The sequence below is a fragment of the Candoia aspera genome, chromosome 5 (genome assembly GCF_035149785.1).
Source record: "Candoia aspera isolate rCanAsp1 chromosome 5, rCanAsp1.hap2, whole genome shotgun sequence".
Classification (NCBI taxonomy): Eukaryota; Metazoa; Chordata; class Lepidosauria; order Squamata; family Boidae; genus Candoia; species Candoia aspera.
In genome coordinates, this window is record NC_086157.1 from 85,351,594 (window position 1) to 85,359,125 (window position 7,532).

Sequence of the window (7,532 nt, forward strand, 5' to 3'; positions counted from 1 at the left end):
TGCTGCCCGGGACTTCTTGGGGAGCCACCCATAATCATGCATCGTTTTAGGGCGATACAGTATCTCGAGGTCTGAGAACCCGCTGTTAAGCCATTGCAAGTGTAACGTATTATGAAATTTGCGGCATCGTAAAGCCTGCGCGGCATCAGGAATTCAATTCAGGCGAGGAAGGTGCTTTTTCAAAGTCCCTTAAACTGTTTACAGTGTTGGCTTGAGGTCCTCTCTGTTTTCTTGCTGGTGCTAGTGTTACCTGGAATTTTTGGCTTCATTCGTAGCTTTTTAATAAAAGTGATATTAGCATTTCAGCATGGCATCCCTGCCTTCTTTTTTCAAGTTCAAGAAACCATGTTTTCCTTTTACCCAACACCCTTTCTTTCTTTTACGTGCAAAAACTAGCCCTTTCAGCAGCTAAACAATAGCGTATTCTGAAAGTCCTTGAATACACTTGCAAGTTTTAAGATGATACGAACCCGGCTGGAAAAGGGAGTGACATAACCCATAAATTTGCCACTTGTGGAATGTTATATAGATTCACTGTTTTCTATTGTTCAGTTCTCACATGTAATCAACATCTTTTATTGTTTGATTACTTGCTTTCTGACATATCATGTATACCAAACGTAGGTATCATTTGTCTCTGTACCCTACAAAAGGCTTTGCCCCCCCCCCAACAAAGGCTTTTGCTTTTGCCTGAATTGCTGTGTGAGTCGTGTTCTCAGGTGGGCAGAAAGCCACTTTGCAAAGTTAGTCTCTCTCCCAAATTCAGGGACCAAGTTTTTATCAGCTCCGCTCGGGGCGCCTGAGTTTCTAGGCAACACGAGCACAAGGTCGGCGAAGGACGGGAAGTTTGTACGCACCCCGCTGCAGACAAGAGTGGGGGGACATGCTCAGTATTAAATCCATGTAATCGAAACCAAATGCTCCTCTAGTACATTGCTTACGCTTCCGAGTCAGTAAATCTAGAGCCGAACCTCGGGCTGAGTTCCTATAATCTCCAGCGAGCCGGGCGAGCGCTCAGCTGCCGGAGCCTGTCCCTCGACCACAAGGATTTTGAATCCTGTCCGCTGGTGTTTTAATACTCGAATGTAAAAGGCCGCGTTTAGGAAAATACCTTTCAGAAGCCACGGGCGGTTTTTTTCCTTCTAGACCTTGAAACGTGCAAGGAGGAAGCTGGGCGGCTGCCTCTCCTCCAACGGCCGCGCTCACTCACCCGGCGTCGGGTTGCTCGGGGGTCTGCACGTGGGGAGACGCAGAATCCTGCCGGCTGGTTCGCTCTCGCTTCGCTTCGCTTCGCTTTGCTGGTTAACTCTCTTTTGCTTTGTTTTTGGCAGACTTGCGGTAACAAAGTGAACAGGATGATGTGTCTGTCTCTGAATTGACCTAAAAAAAAAGTTTTCGAGGAAGTATCTCGGAAGGGACAAATATCAAATAGGCTTCAATAAGATTTTTAAAAAAAAGATCCGAGGTGGTTAATTGGTGTTTAGCCCTTCGATTTGCTTCACAGCAGGGAAATCATGTCTGTCTGTCTTCCATCTATCCATCCATCCTCTGTCCTTTTAGCTAGTCTATTATATAGCAAATTTCTCCAGCTTGCCGACGGTTCTTCAGTGGCGCGCCGTGATCGTATAGTGGTTAGTACTCTGCGTTGTGGCCGCAGCAACCTCGGTTCGAATCCGAGTCACGGCATATCCTACTTCATTTTTCTTGGTCTTCTATGTCCCATTTAATAAACATAATAGAACATAGTAATATTAACTTCATTATTTCTCTAATAATGATTCCTTCACCAGCGGGAGCAACAATGCGAATTTTTTCCCTATTAAGTAGACCATTTAGAGGATTTAGAATGCACAATTCAGATGTTGGAGGTTAGAGGACTGATACAGATGGCTGTTTGAAATCTCTGAAAAACTCCATTACATCGCAAGAAAAACTGGATAATGTGAAAACGTTGCAAAAACGTGATTCCATTCGAAGGAAATGGAAAACAGTTGGCCCGTACGGGGATCGAACCCGCGACCTTGGCGTTATTAGCACCACGCTCTAACCAACTGAGCTAACCGGCCGCACGCGAAAGCGACTTCCAAATTTTCCGTCTTTCAGAAAATCAATTCTAAAGTGAGACTGTTTAAATTTGTGAGATAAATGTTTTAAATTCTCCCAAATTATTATTTAATACACATATTTTTCATTAGGAAAGAAAATATTTTAATTAGATAAATATGTTTAACACCAATTAATGTCCCCAAACTAAAATTTTATATACATATTTCCACTGTAAAGGACAATTAAGAGTTTGTACAAGCTGTTTCACAAGCAATTTCTGTGAAAAACAAAAAGTCGAAATAAATATACAGATGTTGACAACATTAACTGATTTTTTATAAGTATTTCAATTCATTCAGTTTTTTTATTAGTAATTTGACTAGTCATTAGTCATTCATGGCCTTCAGTCCTGTTTGAACTGGAAACTGAAAAGAAAATCCATATTGTAAAATGGTATTTGTAATTTGGACAGCTCAAAAGCGAGAGGATTGTTGAAAGTCTGTTTTTCAAAACACAGCTTATGCGATCTATCTGAGTTCATTCATGGGATCTTCAGCCAGTAGTTGAATACTTTAATTGTGAAATGGCTGTCTGGAGGTGTTCCCAGCTCTGCCCTAACTGCAGAAGCGGGAATTGAGATTTGATAACAGTAGCTCCAAACAGTTTCTGTTTATAATGAAACATCTGACCATTTCTGACCATAACTTTGTTAACCATGAATTGCTGGCTGAGTCTGCACATCACATAAGCCATAAACCACAGCACAATATGCAAACTGCAGTGTCTAGGTTTAGATAATACTAGACAACTCATGACTCGTTGGGTAATCATTTTAGAGATATTTCCTTACCAGATTCCGCAGTGCCTTCAACAATTACGGAGTTTCTAATGTATTGGAAAAGTTCTTTAAAATTCAGGGATACATTCAGAGATGTATTGGCCTTTAAAGTAGCCAGTGTTGAACTGTATAGCTCAGTCAAACATCAGGAGTTGACCACAGGAAATGTTTTATGATATTTTGTATTATGTCATAAAATGTTTTATAAAATTTGCCAGATTTCAATTCCATGGGAATCATAGGTCCCAGATTTTGGACGCATTCTGTAAGGTAGCCCATTTGAGGTACCCTGGTTCAAAAACTGTTGCCCTATGATGCACTGTTTCACCTTGTTAAAGGTTACCACAAAAAAACAGGAGAGTTTTAGTAGTATATAAATAGTAAGCCAAACAAAATACATTAGGTGTGCCTTGTGAATTCTGGCTGTGATAAATAGAATATAACATTATACATCAACGATATTCTATTATATATGTATGCACTCCAGCTTTAATATATTTGATAAACCAGTTTGGGAAAATAGATGGATATTCAGTTAACTAGTCCAAGTCAAAACTGATGCCAGTACTGTACATAAAAGAATCCCTTCATTAATTCATTAAGTAATTTTCAGTTTTGTATTTGTAATTAATATTGGGGTTCTTATCCCATATGATAGTTTGCAGATAATCACTTTAACCATTAGTAAAAGTATAAGCAGACTTTTTGGATCTCAACAGATGGCAATCTTCAAGACTTATTCCAATGGTTCTTCAACTGTTTCACTCAATTACCCTTTTTCCCAGTCTCAGATAATGTCATTACCTCCCCGCACCCTGCCAAAAAAGACCCTGGACTCTGTTGTTTTAGACAAGCATCTCTGAAGTGGCAGTCCAAACTGGATTCCTGACTCACATAAAAAACAATTATAAATTGTTCCATTACCCCCAGGATATGCCCAAATTATCCCCTTGGAGTAATTATCCCCAGATTTTCTCCATGACAGTCTTGTTGCCCATAGAACTCAAGTGCTGGAGTTGGCATGGAGCTGGAAAGAACCTAGTCCTTGAATCTGAGAAACTCCCAATACCTTTGCAAAGTGGCTCCCCATCTCCCAATATGAACCACAAGTACTTCAGGCAAAGCAAAAAGTGTTTATTAAGGTGGGTCAAGTCTTTATATAGGGTACAGAAATAAATAAATTACATACATTCGATATATGTGATGCATCAGAAAGCCACAAATCAAACAATAAAAGCCACTGATGTGCAATCAAGACTTAGTTTTGTTAGACATGAGAAAATGTCTTAAAATATGTTGCATCTCCTCCTTTCTCACCTGGTTTGTTTCTTTCCTAATACTTGCAACTTTAATCAAGGACTTCACAATACACTCCTATTGTTTTGTTGCTGAAAAGGTCAGTTTTTGCACATCAAAGGAAATGGCTTTGGCTCAAAGGAAAAACATGGTTTCCTAAACTTCAGAAGGAGGCATGGATGCCATGCTAAAATGCTAATGTCACCTTTATTAAACTATTAATAATGAAGCCCAAAATTCTATGTAACAATCTGACCCTAACCCAGGGCCACAACTAGGGGGGGGGGGCAACCGGGGCATGTGCCCTGGGTGCTGCGCTGGTGGGGCGCCAAAATGGGTGCGGAATCCATGTTTGCCTTGGGTGACACAGACCCTAGTTGCAACCCTGCCCTAACCTAGTCTTCCAACAGTGCACCCATTGCTGCTGTTATCTTGCTGCTGGTCGTCCTCTTCTTCTCTTTCCCTCCACCTTTTCCAGCATTAGAGTCTTCTCCGGAGAGCTAGGCCTTCGCATAATGCAGTATTTCTCAACCTTGGCAACTTTAAGATGTGTGGATTTCAATTTCCAGAATTCCCCAGCCAGAATTCCCTTGCTGGTTGGGGAATTCCGGGAGTTGAAATCTACACATCTCCAAGCTGCCAAGGGTGAGAAGCACTGCTCTAGAAAGGTGGAGATATCCAGGAACAACTGAGACAGGATATCAGGACAAGGCTATCTTTGAAATGATATTAGTTAAAATATTGCAAAAAGTTAGTTTTTACTTTGTGTGTGTGCTTGAGACTACTGTTCTGTGGTTGGTGCTTATGTTCTCTGTATGAGCTCACTACCTCTATTTTTTGCCACTTGGAGCTTCTTTCCAACAGAGTCACCTCAAAATTAGGAGCAGAAAAGCAGTATCTTAACTTGCTCTCTGTGCTTTGAACAACTTCATCTTTTTCATTGCCACCGTTTTCTTTGTGACTCCTTAAAGCCAAAAAGGGATTTTTACATTGTCTTTTTTTTTTTTACTAAGGATGCTGCCACCAACATTAGGTTTGCAGAGAAATCTGAAGTGTTTTAGTTACATTCTGTGCACTGAAAGGGGACACAAGACTTTAGCAAAATCAGCTCATAATTTATTTTTGTGAAGTAAGTTTAATAACTTCAGGAAAGGATTGTTGGCTGAAAGCAAAGAGGAACTGAGGAGCCTTATGATGAAGGTGAAAGAAGAAAGTGCAAAAGCTGGCCTGCAGCTAAACCTCAAAAAACCAAGATTACGGCAACTAGCTTGATTGATAACTGGCACACAGAGGGAGAAAACGTAGAGGCAGTGAAAGACTTTGTATTTCTAGGTGCAACGATTACTGCAGATGCTGACTGCAGTCAGGAAATCAGAAGACGCTTAATCCTTGGGAGAAGAGCAATGACAAATCTCGATAAAATAGTCAAAAGCAGAGACATCACACTGACAACAAAGGTCCACATAGTTAAAGCAATGGTGTTTCCCATAGTAACATATGGCTGCGAGAGCTGGACCATAAGGAAGGCTGAGCGAAGGAAGATCGATGCTTTTGAACTGTGGTGTTGGAGGAAAACTCTGAGAGTGCCTTGGACTGCAAGAAGATCAAACCAGTCCATCCTCCAGGAAATAAAGCCAGACTGCTCACTTGAGGGAATGATATTAAAGGCCAAACTGAAATACTTTGGCCACACAATGAGAAGATAGGACACCCTGGAGAAGATGCTGATGCTAGGGAGAGTGGAAGGCAAAAGGAAGAGGGGCCAACCAAGGGCAAGGTGGATGGATGATATTCTAGAGGTGACGGACCCGTCCCTGGGGGAGCTGGGAGTGTTGACGACCGACAGGAAGCTCTGGCGTGGGCTGGTCCATGAAGTCACGAAGAGTCGGAAGCGAATGAACAAATAAACAACAACAACAAAGTTTAATAAATGTCAAAATGATAAGAAAAAGCAATATTGTAGATATTTTTTATTGAAAAGTGTAAAGATAAAGTCTTGTTTGAGTTCAGTTCGTGATAGCTTTGTGGCTGTGTCCATCTACTGCTTGACATAAGTATGCAAGTGGTTTGCCATTGCCTTGTTCTAGAATAGACTTGCCACTCTAGTCTGCAGGCTAGAATTTTCCTGGGTTCACTTACTGATCTATTGTTCAAAACTGCCTTAAAAAGTGATTTTATTCTTTAGAGGGTATCCTGGACGAATTTCCTCTCAAGTTTGGGCGCCGTGGCTTAGCTGGTTAAAGCGCCTGTCTAGTAAACAGGAGATCCTGGGTTCGAATCCCAGCGGTGCCTATGATCTGTATTTCAAAGTAGCGGCATGTTAGTTTTGAACTCAGCTATTGCTATTCATTTTCCGGCATCAGTTAGAACTTCCTTTTGCATATTAGGGCAAAGTGTTGTTCAGTTCAAAAAGAATGAGATGAAGCCCAGTAAAAGAATCAGATGAAATATCCAAAACGCAATATGAGGCAAAGCGGAAATATATATTTTTGACCCACCACAATTTATTTAATTTCTCCAAGCTGTTGGATTTTCAGCAGATTATTTAAATTGCCATTTTGTCTATTAGTGGAATCTGCAGAAACGACAGCCAGTTTACAGTACAGCGTACTTAAAAACTAAACTAAACTAAAGTAAACTAAACTAAACACTAAACTTCTAGTCTCTTAGCTGCCCCTGCCCTAGGTTTGCTTTCTGGCGCCGCTATCCTTAGCATCCCTTTCGGGGTCGGGTGTAGCACAGATCGTCTGAAGTTACAAAAGGGCACCGGAGCTTCTGTAGAAGACGATTCTTTCCAGAGAATTTTGAGCAACCGCAAGATGAAAGAGGAGAGAGCCTAGCCTAGAAGAAGCCTTCAGAGCGAGCAAGTTTTCCAACAAGCGCATTCACAAGAACCCCTTTGCAAACTTGTGGCTCGTGCAGGTTGTCCTCCGGAAGTTTTGTCGATTTCCAGCGCTTCTGATGGTGGCTCCATCTCTGCCCCTTCCCACGAAGCGATGCCAACCGGCGCGAGGGGGCCTCCGTCCTTTCCCTCAACCCCTCGCCTCTCCTGCACGGAGGCGGCTGCTTTCTTGGAACATAAACCGTGAAGAAATCTGTACAAGAAAGCGAACCTATTTATTTTCCACAAAAACTTTTAGCCTCCAGCTCCTAGAGAGCATGCTTGTGTATGCTTTTAATTAGGTGCTGAAGATCACGTTCCCGTTTTCAAAACAGACGGCTCTTTACAAGAAACGTGCATTAACATGGCAGGAAATAAAAGCAAAGATTGTCAGAAGTGGGATTCGAACCCACGCCTCCAGGGGAGACTGCGACCTGAACGCAGCGCCTTAGACCGCTCGGCCATCCTGAC

At 41.7% G+C, this 7,532-nt stretch overlaps 4 non-coding genes across 4 annotated transcripts; 2 read left to right on the forward strand and 2 right to left on the reverse strand.

The window, feature by feature from the left end:
• The first annotated feature begins 1,614 nt into the window (after positions 1-1,614).
• On the forward strand, positions 1,615-1,686 carry TRNAH-GUG (transfer RNA histidin (anticodon GUG)). The gene has a single exon. It is a non-coding gene; the product is annotated as a tRNA-His (tRNA).
• A 306-nt stretch (positions 1,687-1,992) lies between these two features.
• TRNAI-AAU (transfer RNA isoleucine (anticodon AAU)) lies at positions 1,993-2,066 on the reverse strand. Its single transcript has one exon. It is a non-coding gene; the product is annotated as a tRNA-Ile (tRNA).
• Positions 2,067-6,398: 4,332 nt separating this feature from the next.
• TRNAT-AGU (transfer RNA threonine (anticodon AGU)) lies at positions 6,399-6,472 on the forward strand. The gene has a single exon. It is a non-coding gene; the product is annotated as a tRNA-Thr (tRNA).
• Positions 6,473-7,449: 977 nt separating this feature from the next.
• TRNAL-CAG (transfer RNA leucine (anticodon CAG)) lies at positions 7,450-7,532 on the reverse strand. Its single transcript has one exon. It is a non-coding gene; the product is annotated as a tRNA-Leu (tRNA).